General features: G+C 47.6%; 1 protein-coding gene across 4 annotated transcripts in view; it reads left to right on the top strand.

Moving 5' to 3' along the window:
• The window catches only part of CAMK1 (calcium/calmodulin dependent protein kinase I), a 94,701-nt gene that overhangs the window by 54,804 nt on the left and 19,820 nt on the right, over positions 1-20,077 (top strand). The gene's annotated exons all lie outside the window — the stretch shown is intronic.

Here is a 20,077-nt window from a genome sequence, read left to right as displayed (position 1 = left end):
GACACTACAATTCTGTGTAGATATATTGTATTGAAGCCTCTATCTATATCTCTGTTTACATCATTGCATGCCACTTCATTATTTTACACTTTAATCTTTATGAGTCTCTCTAACAGAATTCAAATGGCAGTGCGTTCCAGTAGCTTTATACATAAAGACAAATAGAAGTTTGATTTAAAGAAGCAGTTCCTCCTACTCATTTTTTCTAACTCCCCCGTCCCCATTTTTTTTTACAGGGTGGGACACGGGGGGTGGTCCTGAGTCAAACACCTCTATTTTCAGCTACGGGGACCCTGCGGTATCCAAGATACCTTGTAACTTCACAGATAAGTAACAGGGGTAACAAAATGGCTGCCAAATCTGAGGCCTATAGGAGTTGTTTGCTATTGGCTGGCCATTTGTCCCCTTTAAAACCGGGAAGTAATACTGGTAACTTCCCCAGTAAGCATCTTGGGAACCGGTGGTGGGGGGTTTGGGTTCCCGGAGCCAAAAATAGTTCGGTTCAGCTCTGGGGGACCCATCGTTCCGATCCTGTAACAACAATAAAATGGTGGTTAGGGTGGATTGCTCCTTTAAAGTGTGCACCTGTGGCTCCATTTGATGGATAAACCTAATAGGTTAACGAGTTGCTTAAATCTGGCAGGGTTTTGATGCAGACAAAAAATTGCCGCAGAGAATTTAATACGTGCCATTATATGTGAGCCACTTATCTCCTCACTAACGCCTTCAACTGACACATCCCACATTGCAGGGTGATGCACACGCGGCAGAAAAGTTTCAACGTACTGTACCTTGATACAGTGACGCAAGGTGAAAATGCCTCTCGCTGTCATTGTCTGGATAACTAGATCTCCAAGACTGAAAACGTCTGCATAGCCTACGCAAATATAAAGGTCTATGTATCAACGTATAGAAAAGCGTATAAATGAAGACTGAAGAAAAAGAAATCAGCGCTGCAGAGCCCACTAATATATTAATTGTAAATACAAGAATTTATGTGAAATAACAGATTGTTTGAGTGAAATAAATCACTTAGATATAATAATATAATTCTGCTAATAAACGCTAATGTGAATTATAAATCAGTATTAATGTATTTGAGGGTTAAACAGGTAAAGGTACACTCCACAACAGTGAGATGATTAGAAATCTGGTAGCATATAATTACCACTGGGAATCACTGCAAAACAGCGTCATGAATGGCAGAAAAGTATATATGTGCAGAACAATTAGAATTCTCTCCAAAGTAAATGTTAGAGTCACTGGGAGGAAGATACAAGAGGGTCAGAGGTCACTCTATAAACCCGTCACACTACGGGGACCAACCTCCCCAAATCAAATCTGCCTGATGGGGCTGTTAGAATCTCTGCACCTGCCAGACTTGTACAAACAGCTCGTTACCATGCATCCAGCGTTTATCTGGTGAGAAGAGGCGGTCGCTGACTTGGAAAGGTGAATAAAATCAAACATCCGTCCATAGCGTCTACGCAACGGAGTGAATACTAAAAAGTCAGCTGGAAGAAGCGGATTATCAGACCAGGGGGATTAGTGCTGAGTCTCTCACAGAGGAACGTCCTGGCTCTCAGGCCTTCTGTTTGAATCAGCGATAGTCACAACTGATGTGCAGCAATTCAAAGAGAAGTTGCCAGCAGGATTAAAACCTCTCAAAGTTTGCGAAGAAACACAGTGTCCCACGCCCAACGCGCTTTGCCATGACGCTGTGACTTCCTCGGGTATGTCAAGCAATGCTTGCTGTTTTTTTTTTTAAACCCTAGCGTTGCCAGGGTAACCGATTGCCAAAATGCTTGATTTAAAGCTACTGTGTCCCTGTATTTGGAAGTTGTATAAAACCAAGAGATTATACCTATATATTATGCAAATTCATTATATATTTATAGAAAGTCTAAATGATATGTTTAAACCAATCATATATTTTAATTAAATAAGAACAAAAACATATTAAATAAAATTAAAAAGTATAATAGCCCTATAAGAGTAGTATGTATGTGGTATATATGATAACATACTTTACTACCTATTAAAAAATCCAATTTAAGTTAATAAGTTAGCATAATAAAAGGCTAAAAATAATACAATGGTATATGACTAACTGTGTGACAAACTATCTTCATGTATAAACTTATAATGCCACAAACAGTGGAAATAGCTGTATTGTGTGGATTCTAACTAGATCAGTGTTTTTCAACAGGGGTTCCTGGGAGCCCTTGGATTCCCGGGCATCTGTAAAAGTTCCCTGCAATTTTCAGGGCATTTGAAAATTATAGAAATACAGAAGAATTTACAATGCATCTGATCTCAGACGCGCTATTAGAGAGGGTTGGGGTTCCTTACAATGCATCTGATCTCAGACGCGCTATTAGAGAGGGTCGGGGTTCCTTACAATGCACATGATCTCAGACGCGCTATTAGAAAGGGTCGGGGTTCCTTACAATGTATCTGATCTCAGACGCGCTATTAGAAAGGGTCGGGGTTCCTTACAATGCATCTGATCCCCGACGCGCTATTAGAGAGGGTTGGGGTTCCTTACAATGCATCTGATCTCAGACGCGCTATTAGAGAGGGTCGGGGTTCCTTACAATGCATCTGATCTCAGACGCGCTATTAGAGAGGGTTGGGGTTCCTTACAGTGCATCTGATCTCAGACGCGCTATTAGAAAGGGTTGGGGTTCCTTACAATGCATCTGATCTCAGACGCGCTATTAGAGAGGGTTGGGGTTCCTTACAATGCATCTGATCTCAGACGCGCTATTAGAGAGGGTTGGGGTTCCTTACAATGCATCTGATCTCAGACGCGCTATTAGAGAGGGTTGGGGTTCCTTACAATGCATCTGATCTCAGACGTGCTATTAGAGAGGGTTGGGGTTCCTTACAATGCATCTGATCTCAGACGCGCTATTAGAGAGGGTTGGGGTTCCTTACAATGCATCTGATCTCAGACGCGCTATTAGAGAGGGTTGGGGTTCCTTACAATGCATCTGATCTCAGACGCGCTATTCGAGAGGGTTTGGGCTCGATAGCTGAGGCAATATTGGAGCAAAAGGCTTTGAGAAAGAAAATTCTAAGCCAGAGGGTCACTCTGTAGGAGGAGCGTAGACAGAGAAAGAAACCCCCCAATAGTGCGCATTATAATCTGTGCACTCGCTAGCCTGATGGTATTGGAATAAGTGTGTAAGACTAAGGACACGGAGCTAATGGTATAGCACTGGGGTGCACAATCTTTTGGCACTGCGCCCCCCCCCCCTCCCACCACCACCTTCCAACAGCATCAAATGACGCCGTGGGGGTTACGTGACCCACGGCGTCATTTGACATGGCATTGCTATGGTGACGCGGTGTCAAATGACGCTGCGGCTCATGTGATGTCACCATAGCAACGCGTGGTCTGAGTCAAGGTAAGAAGTTACTTACAGAGGCCTCACGCAGTCCCCGGCATTTAATTTAAATACCCCCCAAAATCTTGCGCCCCGCAGTTTGCGCACCCCTGGTATAGCAGACAGTACGTAGTGCAATTACGCAGGTCGTAGCTACATGCAAATTTCAGGCTTAAGGGGGCGCCCCAGACTTAATGATAATGAGATACAAAAAATGTGTATGTATTAATTAAAAAGACAAACGTTAACGGGGTCCAATAGACTAATTAAAATAAAGGGGACACAACAAAAAGTACACAGAGAGCAATGGTGTGAAGCTATGCTACCATAGTGTAATTGTCTTGGAGAATAGGAGCTACACAACATTGTCGTGGGTAGTGCGATGACATCATCACGTCAGCGTCATTGGTCCAACCAGGGAGCATCTTCGCAACAGCCGCCAGATAGCAGCTTCTCCGTATTCACAAACCCTCGGCCCGTCTACACGGGCTGAGTTACAAACTTGTTACTGCTCCTGTTCACAGAAAGCTCCTATTAGGTGTAAGGATTACAGTGGTTCTAAGACTTCAGGGTTACCTGATGGGGCATTTCCTTCCCTCCCCCTCCTGTCTGATCACTGTTTATCCCTAACGGCAGGGTTCAGCTTAGGTTACCGCAGCAGGGCTTACAAGCATAGGCGGGTCAGTGTACCTTCCCACTGCTCCTCCTCTGCTGTTATTGTGGATCTCAGAAGCGGTACACAGTGCATGCAGGTCAAAGTGCCTCTCGCTCAGCTGTGCACACTGCTACTGGACTAATACTACTGCTGTTAACCCATTTGATCTCTTTACTGTACCTTGCCTGTCGCTACTAGTATAAATGGTTCAACCAGGGGATTTACCCGCTGGATCACATGGCAGGTCTCCCCTGACTCTCCCCAAGGTACAAGCTGGGGCAGAGACGCAGAATGTGATACATCTCATTATAATCTGTGCACCGTGTAACTCCCCCCAACGCCTCCTACTGACCCTCCCCAAGGTGCTAGCTGGGGCACATGACAGGTCTCCGTTTCCTACGCATAGCAAGAGCTCTAGTCAGTGTGTACACCGCTATCTAGAACATCAGTAGCCTGCGGTCTGAAAAGGCATCTTTTGCCATCTACTTTACATGGGTTATCTTGTGCAGCACATACACCATGGTAGCAGAGCTACACACCATTGCTCTCTATGTGTACGTTTTGTTGTATCCCCTTTATTTTAATTAGTCCATTGGACCCTGTTAAAGTTTGTTTTTTTAATTAACACATACACTTTTTTGGTATCTCACTATCATTAAGTCTGGGGCGCCCCCTTAAGGCTGAAATTTGCATGTAGCTGCAACCTGCATTGTTGCACTACGTACTGTGTGCTATACCATTATCTCCGACGTATTCCAATACCATCAGGCTAGCGAGTGCACACTATTGGGGGCTTCGTTCTCTGCCTACGCTCCTCCTACAGAGTGACCCTCTGGCTTAGAATTTTCTTTCTCAGCTCACAATACCAACCCTCGTCCAACCACATGTCTGTCACGCTAGATCAGTGGTTTCCAACATTTTTTTTGGTTAAAGAACCCAATACTTATGTTGTGAAATGCTGAGGAACCCCCAACCCTCTCTAATAGCGCGTCTGAGATCAGATGCATTGTAAGGAACCCCAACCCTCTCTAATAGTGCGTCTGAGATCAGATGCATTGTAAGGAACCCCAACCCTCTCTAATAGTGCGTCTGAGATCAGATGCATTGTAAGGAACCCCAACCCTCTCTAATAGCACGTCTGAGATCAGATGCATTGTACATTTTTCTGTATTTGGTATAATTTTCAAAATACCTGAAAATTGCAGGGAACCCTTCAGGGACACCCGGGGAACCCAAGGGTTCCTAGGAACCCATGTTGAAAAACACTGCTCTTGGCTGAGCAGGTATCTCCCTCTCATTCCGTGCAGCAAAAGGGTTTGATACATAGGTACAGGGTGAAAATGCCTCAGCTTTGCTACAAAATTGCCTTTTACATACACCCCATAGTGCCCAGCCTTCCGAGCAATCACAAAACCGAGAAATCATTTGGAAATAGACAAATCTTAAGGTTGAGAGAGCCACTGATTGAGCCACCTGTGCTGAAGCAGGGCTATCCATAAAAGCTGGCCTGTTGGTGACCCTTGAGGACGGAGTTGGAGACCCCAGTTTGAAAGGTTTCTCATTTCTGCTCGGCTCAAACTCTGGAAATGATGGGTAAACACTGTCCGGCCAGTTCACAGTAATACAGAGACCTGGCCTAGCCACTGGCTGAGTGATAGAATCTCTGCGGAAAACCAGAATCCTCCAATCCTACAAGCTAAGAATAGCAGGGACATCTGTACAACATCTTTACAAAAAAACTAATCTCCCTGCTGCGCTCACTGCTCTCCATCCCATTATCTGGCCCAGAATCGCGCTGCTTTTCACTTACATAAACCCGAGGATGATTAAGAAATCCCTTATTTACCAAAGCAGCAGCAGTAATGGCCCAAATGACTCTTTGATTCCCTCTAATGCACTGAGCTCTGTAGCCTGCTGGGGATTTGCAGGGATTGGCCTTTCTCTCCCTCTTAGGCGGTGGTTGGCCTCCATCTGTCTCTCTTCTCCTATCTCTATCTTTTCCCTACATAGTATCTGCTCATGATAACCTCTCTCATTCTCTTCCTACTGTCATTTATTCCATGTTCCTGACTTTTCATGCCCTTCCTGTTTGTGGAAGTCTCATTTGTCTTTGTAATGTCTGCGTACATGCACTCGCATACAATTGATAGCTTTTCTTCTCTCTCCCTCTCCTGTATCTTCTCTCTCCCTCTCTCTCTCTCTTAGTTTCTCTCTCTCTCTTTGGCTCTCTTATTCTCTCCATCTCTAATTCTTTCTGTCTCTCTATCTCATCCTCTCTCTCTCTCATTGTTTGTCACACACCCTCTCTCTCATTCTCCCTCACATTCTTCCTCACACACTCTCTCTCATTCTCTCTCTTCTTCTCCCTCTCTGTGTTTCTCAGTCTCTCTCTGTCTCTCACTCTTTTTCTGTCCCTGTATCCTCTCCTTCTTACTTTCTCCTTATTTAAGCCTCTCTCTATCATTCTTCTCGCTACCTCTCTTCTTCTCTCTTTCCCCTATCTCCCTGTCACCCACCCTCTCTCATGCCTCCAAACTGCTGCCATTTCTGCTTTTTACTCTTGTAACTTTCTCTCCCCAGAATTACTCTCTCTGTATGTGGACTCTCTTTCACTATTAACTTGAATCTCCATGGGGAAATGATTTACAGAATAACCAATGTTGTGCATTTTTACCCCCCGAGTTTCCACGACGTGATGTCACCTAGCGATCACGGTGGATCTGACCTTGTAGCTCAGGCTCCCTTGCTTTGCGTGGCAGATGTTGTGGGCATCACATCCTACTCAAGGTTACATGATAGCTTTTTGATAGGGAAGACTTCTTGGGATCCTTTCAACATTCCTATAGAATGTGCAGGCATTTCTCATAAACAATGTGTACAACTCTCATATAGAACACGCACCTCTTCCATATAGTACGTGCAAGCCTCCCATATAGTACGTGCACATCGTTCCAGCAGACTAAGCATATGACTCACATATATCATGTGCACATAGAGTACGACTTCTTCATATAGCAGTGGTAGGATATATGTTCCTCATTCGTGTCTGTGGGAAAGAGTTAGTTAGAAATATGTGTTAAGCTGTCCATGGTATTACATGAGAGATAGGAAGTTCCTCCTTGTGGGAGCTATATGCTCTCTGTCCTCCTGTGGGACAGGTTCGTTGGCATGTGGAAGAGGATGGAAGGTATAACCTATGTCCTTCTTATTTCTTTAGGATGGCATGAGCTCCTTCTGGGTAGATGTATGTTCCTCCTCTCGTAGGAATATACTAGGGGATATGTGCTCATTATCGCTCTGTAGTAGGGGATAAAAGGTGTCCTTCTCTATGGGAGGAGGTGTGTGCTACGTCTCTGTGTCTCTTTGTGAGAAGGTGGAAGATGCAGTATGTGTTTTGTCATGTCCCTGTGGGGAGAAAATGAGAGGTTACAGAAAGTGTCCCTTCATGGCCGGGCAGCTTTATTATTGAATGTCTCACTTGAGGAGGTAGATGAAGATCATCATCATCCTCCTCCTCCTTCACCATCATCCTCACCCTCCTCCTTCATCATCCTCACCCTCCCCAATCATCCATTTTTTGCGTAAATACAGGCCCTCCACTAAAGGGGACATCGCAATACTTTACAATCAGTTTGAGAACAACTACAATTAAACACAATTATTTTGTTACAAGAGCCAGACAGGAAAAGCCAGAGTTATAATAATACAAGGTTACATTACATAAACAAAAGTTATACATTCAATTTACAGACATTTCATGGACAGTCAAAGATCTGTAGTATAGAGATATGATTATGGGCATAAGTAACATTTACAGACAGGATTAAAGTTCTGCTAGAAGAGGTAGGGTAGGCCTGCAATGTGTTGTGTTATGAGAGGTAGGATAGGCCTGCAATGTGCTGTGTTAGGAGAGGTAGGATAGGCTGTAATGTGCTGTGTTAGAAGAGGTAGGACAGGCCTGCAATGTGCTGTGTTAGGAGAGGTAGGACAGGCCTGCAATGTGCTGTGTTAGGAGAGGTAGGATAGGCTGCAATGTGCTGTGTTAGAAGAGGTAGGACAGGCCTGCAATGTGCTGTGTTAGGGCTGGGACCCGCGGCGCGGGCGGTCGCGTGAGCGTTCCCCACCAGCAGGGGAATCCTCCCGAGCCGGTCCCAGTCCCCCCTCGCTGCTGGCTCACTACGCACTGTGACGCGTCAGCCGCCAGGGGATGCAAGAAAATTATGATCCCGAGCGGTGACGCGTCACGTGGTGCGCTGATGAGCCAATCAGCGGCGGGAGCTGTCAGACAGCTTCCTGCACAAGGTAGTGTGTGTGTGTGTGTGTGTAGGGCATTTGTGGGGGAAGGGGGAGGGAGCTGCTTACCTTCCAGCAGCCCGGAGCAGCTCCCTCCTGCAGCCCGGGAGCCCGAGCCCGTGGAGGGAGGGGGGGGGGAGTAGCGGGTCCCTCTGCTCAAACCACGCCCCCCCCTCCCACTCCCGCCCTCTACAGACCGCATATCGCGGTCTGTGTCTGTCAGCGCCCCGCCTGTCTGCAGTGCGGGCGCGCTGACTGAGGGAGCGGGGCCTTAGCCTTAGGAGAGGTAGGACAGACCTGCAATGTGCTGTGTTAGAAGAGGTAGGATAGGCCTGCAATGTGCTGTGTTAGAAGAGGTAGGATAGGCCTGCAATGTGTTGCGTTGGAGAGGTAGGATAGGCCTGCAATGTGCTGTGTTAGAAGAGGTAGGATAGGCCTGCAATGTGCTGTGTTAGAAGAGGTAGGATAGGCCTGCAATGTGCTGTTTTAGGAGAGGTAGGACAGTCCTACAATGTGCTGTGTTAGAAGAGGTAGGACAGTCCTGCAATGTGCTGTGTTAGAAGAGGTAGGATAGGCCTGCAATATGCTGTGTTAGAAGAGGTAGGATAGGCCTGCAATATGCTGTTTTAGGAGAGGTAGGACAGTCCTGCAATGTGCTGTGTTAGAAGAGGTGGGATAGTCCTGCAATGTGCTGTGTTAGATGAGGTAGGATTGTCCTGCAATGTGCTGTGTTAGAAGAGGTAGGACAGTCCTGCAATGTGCTGTGTTAGAAGAGGTGAGATAGGCCTGCAATGTGCTGTGTTAGAAGAGGTGAGATAGGCCTGCAATGTGCTGTGTTAGAAGAGGTGAGATAGGCCTGCAATGTGCTGTGTTAGATGAGGTAGGATTGTCCTGCAATGTGCTGTGTTAGAAGAGGTAGGACAGTCCTGCAATGTGCTGTGTTAGAAGAGGTGGGATAGTCCTGCAATGTGCTGTGTTAGAAGAGGTAGGATTGTCCTGCAATGTGCTGTGTTAGAAGAGGTAGGACAGTCCTGCAATGTGCTGTGTTAGAAGAGGTGAGATAGGCCTGCAATGTGCTGTGTTAGAAGAGGTGAGATAGGCCTGCAATGTGCTGTGTTAGAAGAGGTGAGATAGGCCTGCAATGTGTTGTTAGAAGAGGCCCTGCCACAAGGAGCTTACAATCTATAAGGCAGGGTAAGTTGAGACACTGATTACGGGGGATGAGAAAGTTGGTGAGTTTCAGAATGCAATAGCGTAGCTGTAACATTACCAAACATCAGCAAACGGCAGCAAACGGCGACACCCTTTGGGCGACTCAGGTGTTATGTCCCAGAGATTGTTTGGCAGAATGAATCGGCAGCATAGCACAGACATGGACCTCATTGCAGACATGCAGGGGGAGGGACTGATGAGCTCCAGGTGGTCTTTGAAGCCTCTCTTTTCCTCATGCCTTTAACCTCTTCCATGCTGGCTTAGTGGATAGGGGCAGTGAAGGCATATTTGGGAGTCTTTCTTAGGGAGATGCCTTTGGGGCGACTCTGAAGTTCTGTCCCAGAGATTCTTTGGTAGAATGAAACAGCAGCATAGCACAGTACTGGTACAGTATGGGTAATGTATGTCAGATGTCTCTTTAGGGAAAGTCCAGGAGAGACAAAGTCTAATCCATTTGAATGCAGCTGAACTTTTCTCAAGCACTGTGAAGATGTCTTCACAGCATATTGCATAGTATTATATATATACAGGCATACCCCGCTTTAAGTACACTCACTTTAAGTACACTCGCGAGTAAGTACATATCGCCCAATAGGCAAACGGCAGCTCACGCATGCGCCTGTCATCACGTCCTGAACAGCAATACCGGCTCCCTACCTGCACCGAAGCTGTGCGCAAGCGGGGAGACTATAGAGCCTGTTACAAATGCATTATTTACATCAGTTATGCACGTATATAACGATTGCAGTACAGTACATGCATCGATAAGTGGGAAAAGGTAGTGCTTCACTTTAAGTACATTTTCGCTTTACATACATGCTCCGGTCCCATTGCGTACGTTAATGCGGGGTATGCCTGTATATATATATATATATATATATATTATATACACACGTTTTAAGTTATGGTGGGTGAAAAAGGCAAGAAGAAACCTCCACCGTATTGCATATAGCAAATAAAAAATTCACTTATTAGTACATTCACATGTCTGATTCCCATGCTGTGCTTTAAAGCTGTGTTGGCAGCGAGCATTAGCTTATATGGGCTCCATGTAACAATGGTTTTTCAGACAAAAGGTGACACGTGTGCTCATTTGCATGTCATTTCCCAGAATCCCTTGCTGCACTGGAAGCACTGTATGCTGGGGATAATGGTGAAAGGCAGGGTTGCAGACCTTCATAAGGCTGCCTCAGGCTGCCTCAGACCACGTGCCCACACTGCAGACAGGCGACGCGTGGAGAGGCACTTGGGGCATTTTCTGGTCCAAAGGGACCATTTTTGCGAGTGGGGGGGGGGGGTGGCCAAAACGGGTGGGGGGGCGCAGCCATGACGTGGGGGGCGGGACCGCCCGTCAGCCATTCAGCCCCTCAACTCAGCAGTTCAGCCCCTCAGCCCCTCAACCGCTGAGCCCCTCAAATCCTCAGCCCCTCAAATCCTCACACACAGACACGCACTCAGGCACACACACAAGCACTCAGGCATACACACACACACAGACAGGCACTCAGGCACACACATACACACACACAGACAGGCACACACATACATACAGGCACTCACGCTGCTTTCCCCCCACACTCTCCTCCCCGCTCCCCGAAGCCTCCCCTCATTGGCTCACAGCCACACCACGTGACGCGTCGCCGCTTGGGATTACAATTCTCTTGAATCCCCTGGCGGCTGACGCGTCACAGCGTGTAGTGAGCTGTGCAGCCAGAGGGGACTCGGACCGGCTCGGGAGGATTCCCCTGCTGGTGGGGAACGCTCGTGCGGCCGCCTGCGCCGCCGGGCGCAGCGGGTCCCAGCCCTAAGACATGTGAATGTGCTCACAAGTGGTCTTTTTATTTGATATATATATATATATATATATATATATATATATATATATATATATATACAGTGGTTGACAAATCACCAAAAAATCTACTCGCCACACAAAAAAATCTACTCGCCACCTAGTACCAAACGTGTGCTGCTTGGGCCAATATTTACTCGCCCGGGGGTTAAATCCACTCGCCCGGGGCGAGCAAATGTATAGGTTTGTCGAACACTGTATATATATATATATATATATATTGTGACAAACGGCTTACTCCGGGGCTCCGTCGTTTGTCCGGGACTGTTTAGAACACGGTCTTTTAGGGTAGGTTAAATGATGAGGCGTCACGTACTGTTCCTTTAAACAGGCTATGCCTGGTTTATTCAGTCCCAGGCACTGAGACTGCCACAGTGCATACAACAGAAAACAGATCAAAACAAAAGCTGCTCACCTGAGCGATAACTTAACTTAGATATCCCTGACTCAGGGTTGGAAGTGGCTTTTCCACTTCCAACATCAAAACACGGTACTTTTGCAGTCTTACACAAATGAACAGAAAGATTGAACCTGTTTGGGGAAGAGGCTTCTCCCCTCTGTAGTTCAGCAGCCTTCCAGCCTCCTGGCTCTTGTGGGGAGACCAGAGCAAACAGGAAATCAGTCTTTCATACCTGATTCCTAATTAGCATGACAGGTGACAGAAATCAGGCAGCAGACAAACTCTGGTCTGGATCTCTCATCCCTCAGTTCCAGCGCTTGCCAAACTGTGGGATGGAGTGTATGTATTATAAGGCTGCACTCCCAGGCCAAACAGGATAGAAACTGTCTAGTATCCTGGGAGCCCTATATACGGAATTTATTACCATCCCCTGGTTTCTGTCACATATCCTCCCCCCCAGCTCAGACCTCGAGGGATGAGCGACCATGGATATTAGGGAGTGCATCCTTGACAACCCGTCAGCATTGCCATGTTTGTGCCCTGACCTGTGTTCCACAGAAAATTTAAAGGGTTGTAGGCTTAGGAACCACCTGGTCACTCTAGCATTCTTTTCCCTGTTTTGACACATCCAGGTAAGGGGTGCATGATCTGTGACCAACCGGAATTTTCTCCCCAACAGGTAGTATTTGAGCGTCTCTACAGCCCACTTTATTGCGAGACACTCTTTCTCTACTATGGAGTAATTTTTCTCCTGGGGATTTAGTTTCCTACTTAAATAAAGGATGGGGTGCTCCTCACCTTGAGACTCCTGGGAGAGTACCGCCCCCAGCCCTACCTCAGATGCGTCGGTTTGGACTACGAACTCTTTGGAGAAGTCAGGTGTGACCAACACTGGTTGGGCACAGAGAGCTTCTTTCAGGCTTCTAAAGGCCTGTTCGGTTTCGGGGGACCACTTTACCATTAGCGGTCCTCTTGCTTTTGTGAGGTCAGTTAGTGGGGTTGCCTTAGTTGCAAAATTGGGAATAAACCTTCTATAGTACCCAATTAACCCCAAAAAGGTCCTTACTTGTTTTTTTGTAACTGGCCTTGGCCAATTTTGTATCGCCTCCACTTTGAGTGTTTGGGGTTTGAGTAAACCTCTGCCAATAGAATATCCCAGATACTTGGCCTCCTCCAGACCAATAGTGCATTTAGCGGGGTTAGCAGTTAGTCCAGCAGACCGGACTGCGTCAAGCACAGCTTGGACCTTTGGAAGGTGGGATTGCCAATCTTCACTATGGATTACCACATCATCCAGGTAGGCGGCAGCATACCGAGCATGTGGTTTTAAAATTTTATCCATCATTCTTTGGAATGTGGCGGGAGCTCCATGTAAGCCAAAAGGCAACACCTTATACTGAAAGAGGCCGTCTGGGGTTGAGAAGGCTGTCTTTTCTTTTGCCCTTTCTGTGAGGGGAACCTGCCAGTACCCTTTTGTTAGGTCTAGGGTTGTGAGATATCGGGCTTTGCCCAGTCTCTCTACAAGTTCATCTACCCTGGGCATAGGATAAGTATCAAATTTTGACACCGCGTTTAGTTTCCGGTAGTCATTACAAAACCTTGTTGTGCCATCTGGCTTTGGGACTAAGACTATAGGGCTGTTCCACCCACTTTGGGATTCCTCAATTACACCTAGTTTTAGCATTTTTTTAACCTCTAAACTTATAGCCTTTCTTTTGGCCTCTGGGATTCGGTACGGTTTAAGGTTAACTCGGACCCCCGGTTCAGAGACTAGGTCATGTTCAATTACGCTAGTTCTACCTGGCCGTATAGAGAAGATTTCTTTGTTTCTTTTCACTAAATTCTGAACCTCTCGTTTCTGATGAACAGACAGGGTTTCAGCTATGCTAACCTCTGGGTCAGTTTCTTGATTCTCTGACGGACCTGGGGGTACTAGGGTTAACAAGACTTCTCTATCTTTCCAGGGCTTGAGTAGGTTTATATGGTAAATTTGCTCAGGTTTCCTCCTACCTGGCTGTCTTACCTTATAATTTACTTCTCCCACTCTTTCCAAGACCTCATATGGCCCATGCCATTTAGCAAGGAATTTACTCTCCACGGTGGGAACCAGAACTAGTACCCTATCACCTGGAGAAAAAATTCTGACCCTAGCACCCTTATTATATGTATTCCTCTGTGCTTCTTGAGCTTTCTCCATGTGTTCCCTCACTATGGGTAGGACTGCAGCAATGCGGTCCTGCATCTGGGCAACATGCTCTATTACACTTCTGTAAGGGGTAACCTCGTGTTCCCAAGTCTCTTTGGCTATATCCAGTAAGCCCCTTGGGTGTCGGCCATACAATAGTTCAAACGGGGAGAAGCCAGTGGATGATTGGGGAACTTCCCTAATGGCAAATAACAGGTACGGTAACAAACAATCCCAGTTTTTCCCATCTTTATCAACCGCCCGCCGTAACATGCTCTTTAAGGTTTTATTGAACCTTTCCACTAAACCATCTGTTTGTGGATGATAGACTGAGGTTCTGAGATGCTTGATTTTTAGGAGTTTACATAGCTCTTTCGTTACTTGGGACATAAATGGTGTTCCCTGGTCAGATAGAATCTCTTTAGGAATCCCGACCCGGGAAAACAGAACTACTAACTCTTTTGCTATGTTTTTAGCTGAGGTGCTACGTAGGGGAACTGCCTCCGGATATCGGGTGGCATAATCTAATATTACCAATATATGCTGATGTCCCCTAGCAGACTTTATTAGGGGTCCTACTAGATCCATAGCAATCCGGTCAAATGGTACCTCTATTATGGGAAGGGGTACCAATGGGCTGCGGTACGCCTTGAACGGGGCAGTGATCTGACATTCTGGGCATGAGGAACAATAATTCGTAATTTCTGCCAGAACCCCAGGCCAATAGAAGCTTCGAAGAACCTTTTCTTTTGTCTTTTCCACCCCTAGGTGTCCCCCCAATGGATGACTATGTGCGAGGTGTAATACTACGTTACGGAATGTCCGTGGTACCAACAATTGTTTAGTTGTAACTGATTTCCTTTTATCAACACGATATACTAGGTCATTCTCTACCTCGAAGTAGGGGTAAGCAAGTGACCTATCTGGTTGGCCAGGAGTACTATTCTGGTCCCGTATATTTCCCCTTGCTACCGCTAATGTGGGGTCCTCCCACTGGGCCTTCTTAAAACTCCCAGGACTGACCTCTATGTCAGCGAGGGTCTTATCCGGTTCTGGGGTGGTAAGTGTCTGCTCAACATCTTGATTTGGGGTATTCCCTACCAAAGTAGTGATGGGGAAGGGAATTTTACAGCACTCCTCCTTTTCCCCCTTCTTATTTGGGCCCTCGTCAACCTCCATTTCTGAAAAAGGGAAAGGATTTGTTTCTTCTAATACTTCATTATGGTCCGCTATTGAACTCTGGGCGCTATTCTGAGCGGGGGACCACATTTTTAGAAAATGGGGAAAGTCGGTCCCTATTAACACATCATGTGCCAGTTTGGGTACAATACCCACCTTGAAATCTAAAGAACCAAACTCTGTTTCAAAAAAAACATCAACAGTGGAATATTCATGATTATCCCCATGTATACAACAAATTGCCACTCTTTGTGAACTGTTTCCCTGTTTCTTCTTAATGGGCAAGAGGTATTCGGACACTAGTGTGACCATGCTCCCAGAGTCAAGAAGTGCCCGAACCCTCTTACCATTAACCTTTACAAATGCCCACAGATGGTTATTCAAGGGGTCCTCTGGGCTAGGGCCCATACATTGGGACAACAGCGAATAAGGTTCCACGCTGTTGCATTGCATGGGCTCATCATTTAGTGGGCAGATTTTTGCTGTGTGGCCCCTCTCATGACAATTTACACATTTAGGTACATAGTCTGTGTCCCACTTAGAGCCTTTTCCCGGCTCCCCATGTTGGCTATTGCCCTTAGGGTGCGAACCACTGTTGCTGGTGCTGCGTGAAGGTGGTCGCCGCTCTTCAGCGCCCCTTAACCCCGGTACCCTTTTACCGTCTCTGGAAGAGTCCTGGAACCTCGGGTAGTGGGGTTGCTCCACGACTGTGGGTTGCGGGTGCTCTTCTGCTGCATTGTACCTTTCTACGAGGGCCACAAGCTCATCCGCATTGTGGGGGTCACTCCGACTGACCCAACGGCGTAAGGCAGAGGGAAGTTTCCTCAAGAACTGGTCCATGACCAACCGTTCCACGATGTGGCTGGCTGAGTTGATCTCGGGTTGTAGCCACTTCCGGGCAAGGTGGATGAGGTCATACATCTGGCTTCGGGTGGCTTTATCCATCGTGAAGGACCATGCGTGAAACCTTTGGGCACAGAGCCGTGGTTACGCCGAGGCGGGCGAGGATCTCGAACTTCAATTTTGCATAGACGTTAGCTTCGGCTGGCTCTAGATCAAAGTAAGCCTTCTGGGGTTCGCCGCTTAGGAAGGGTGCGATTAGACCAGCCCACTCAGCTTCTGGCCATCCCTCTCTCTGTGCCGTGCGTTCAAACGTGAGAAGATAGGCTTCCACATCATCCGAGGGTCCCATCTTCTGAAGGTAGTGGCTTGCCCTGGTCATTTTCGGTACTGGGGCTGCCGCTGCCAGTGGAAGGTTACTGATAGTCCCCCTCAGGATCTCGAGTTCCTGCTGTAAGCCCTGAGCGAACCGCTGTTGCTCCTCTCTCAGCAAGCGGTTTGTCTCTTGCTGGTTTGCATTCGCGTTTTGCAGGGCTTCATTCGTCTGTTGCTGGTTTGCATTCGCCTGTTGCTGGTTGGCATTCGCCTGTTGCTGGTTGGCATTAATCTCTTGCTGGGCTATTAGCAGCTGTTGATGGGCTGCATTCGTCTGCTGCTGGTTTGCATTAGTTTCTTGCTGGGCTATTAACAGCTGTTGCTGGGTTTCATTCGCGTCTTTCTGGGCAGCGACATTGCGTACCAGCGCACCCACCACGTCTTCCATCTTGTTTGCAGAGGATGAAAAAAACTTTTTTTTTTTTTTTTTTTTTTTCAAAGTTCTTCAACCCGCAGACCCCCTAGTGCTCTGCCCGCATTCTCCACCATATGTGACAAACGGCTTACTCCGGGGCTCCGTCGTTTGTCCGGGACTGTTTAGAACACGGTCTTTTAGGGTAGGTTAAATGATGAGGCGTCACGTACTGTTCCTTTAAACAGGCTATGCCTGGTTTATTCAGTCCCAGGCACTGAGACTGCCACAGTGCATACAACAGAAAACAGATCAAAACAAAAGCTGCTCACCTGAGCGATAACTTAACTTAGATATCCCTGACTCAGGGTTGGAAGTGGCTTTTCCACTTCCAACATCAAAACACGGTACTTTTGCAGTCTTACACAAATGAACAGAAAGATTGAACCTGTTTGGGGAAGAGGCTTCTCCCCTCTGTAGTTCAGCAGCCTTCCAGCCTCCTGGCTCTTGTGGGGAGACCAGAGCAAACAGGAAATCAGTCTTTCATACCTGATTCCTAATTAGCATGACAGGTGACAGAAATCAGGCAGCAGACAAACTCTGGTCTGGATCTCTCATCCCTCAGTTCCAGCGCTTGCCAAACTGTGGGATGGAGTGTATGTATTATAAGGCTGCACTCCCAGGCCAAACAGGATAGAAACTGTCTAGTATCCTGGGAGCCCTATATACGGAATTTATTACCATCCCCTGGTTTCTGTCACAATATATATATACACACACACACAAACACACACACACACGCCTCTGGTATCGCTCTGCAGGTGGGATGGGTGATTTAAATACTTTGCATGTGCCTTGAAGAAGAAGAATAGAGAAGGTTCCCCCAGTGAAGCTGTGTGCGTCACTGATTCTCACACGTACATATATAGCACCAGATTCGGCTGTGGGTTTCTGCAGAAGCCCCATTGTCATGTCTTGGGTTTGACAGGTGTGGGCAGTGCTGTATGCCAGTCCCTGACCCTGTGCATGTGTTCTCATACCGTCCACCCACGCCTGTACCATCCTCCCTGGCTCCCCTCCTCCCTTTCCAACTTTTCCTTTCTCCTACGTGGGCGGCACATTGAAAAGACTTAACTTTCACATAGCAAGGCAGAGCGCAAATGGGAAACCACCCTCAAAGACAACGGGACTCAGCACTGGCTTTCATTAACCCATTCACTCCCAAGGGGGCCAGACCCATCTGGCCATGCAAGGGTTACAACGCAAACCCCTTTCCCCATAGCTGACCCTAAATCATTTCATACTCTATGACATGGGTTCCTTTCCTTGTGAGCATGCTTGCAGTCCCCTTGTTGAGACTGATTTTTTACGCTTTTTATTAACCCCTTTGTGGGCGTCTCTGGCACCAAAAGGGTCAAGTCCTTTATATTTGATGGGGGGGGGGTTACCAAATATGCTAGAGGAAATAATAAATAGACAATTATGATGATGCAAATTGCCAGGTGTTACCCTAAAAACAAATGTTGACCCCATCCAAAATCAACATTGAGCTAAAACATGTTCTATGAATGAGTTGCCACTTACAAGCGCTATCCTAAATTTTGTCTCATTATTAGAAACCATATTCATTTCGAGCATTGTTTCTGTCTCAGGGAGACTGTGGGGTGCCTGTTTCCTCTCCCAGGATGCCCTGCTTGTCTCATCACCATTCATTGGCTCTCTCATGTGAGGGGAACAAAAGCTTTGTCTCATTCTGTCTGCCATGTCATTCTATCCCAGGCAGCAGTCATTTTCAGAGACCCCTCCCCTCCCCCCCCCCCCCCCCAAAAAAAATTACAATAGTCCAGGGAATTTTAGGAAAGGGTAGAAAAGCGGCCGGATAAACATTCCAAGAGAAAAATGATTTAGAGTGGAGGTGGACGTATCTTTATATATATATATATATATATAGATAGATAGATAGATAGATAGATAGATATCTTATCTTATACTATATATTTATGAAACCGTCGTATGTGTCGGTGTCTGTATGTGTCTCCCTGTGTCCCTAGGGGAAATCGCATTGGACCTTTGGCCCGTCACTCCGCCTCAGGCCAATGAGATGGCTCCCTTGGGCCGCCCGCCCCCGCACACCGCTCATTGGCCTGAGGCGGAGTGACGGGCCAAAGGTCTCACACACGCGCGCACACGCGCACACGCGCACACACGCACACACGCACACACGCACACACGCACACACGCACACACGCACACACGCACACACGCACACACGCACACACGCACACACGCACACACGCACACACGCACACACACATACACACGCACACGCACACGCACGCGTCCCGCCTCAACATATGGCCCCAGTAACTCACCTATTTCAGGCGCGCAGCCTCGCTCCTCAGCCCCACTCCCCTTTCCCACCCCTCCACCCCCACTCCCCTTTCCCACCCCCCCACTCCCCTTTCCCACCCCCCCACTCCCCTTTCCCACCCCCCCCCCACTCCCCTTTCCCACCCCCCCCCCACTCCCCTTTCCCCCCCCTCCGCTCCCCTTTCCCCTCTCACCCCCTTCCACCCCTTCCCCCCCTCCTCCACCCCTTTCCCCTTCCCCCCTTCCACCCCTTCCCCCCCTCCTCCACCCCTTCACCACCCCCTCCTCCCCTTCCCGCCGCCCTTCGCCTTCTTGCCCGCCTCCCCGCCTTCCCGCCTCTGCCTTTCACCCGCCCTTACACCGGCCGCCTCTGCCTTTCACCCACCGCCTCACAGCCGCTGCACGCACTCAACAGACACCCGCCACACTCGACACATACCTGCCGCCACACACACCTGCTGCCTCCCGCCCCTACGCACCGACATCACTAACCCACAGCCTCACACCCTAGCAGGACCCCCACTCACAGACAGCACTCACAACCCACGCGCCACCCGCCGCCTCACACCCTAGCAGGACCCCCACTCACAGACAGCACTCACAACCCACGCGCCACCCGCCGCCTCACACCCTAGCAGGACCCACACTCACAGACAGCACTCAATACCCACGCACCACCCGCCGCCTCACACCCTAGCAGAACATACGCCTCACATTTTTACATCTGTTATGTCACCAAAATATACATTGTACTGTGGTGTGTTTACAATAAACCATTTTTAAACAACATCGTATTACATTTTATTCCATCTTTCTTTTCAACATTATTATCCAACCTTTAAAACAAATAGTCACCTATTGTTCCACGATTTATAAATAAGACTACCTATTACGCATTTACATCCCGGGCAACGCCGGGTCTCTCAGCTAGTATATATATATATATATATATATCACCGTCGGTCATCCCAT

Source organism: Ascaphus truei, chromosome 17 (assembly GCF_040206685.1).
Source record: "Ascaphus truei isolate aAscTru1 chromosome 17, aAscTru1.hap1, whole genome shotgun sequence".
NCBI lineage: Eukaryota > Metazoa > Chordata > Amphibia > Anura > Ascaphidae > Ascaphus > Ascaphus truei.
The sequence above is the reverse complement of the archived record's forward strand: the minus strand, read 5'-3'. Positions and strand labels throughout refer to the sequence as shown.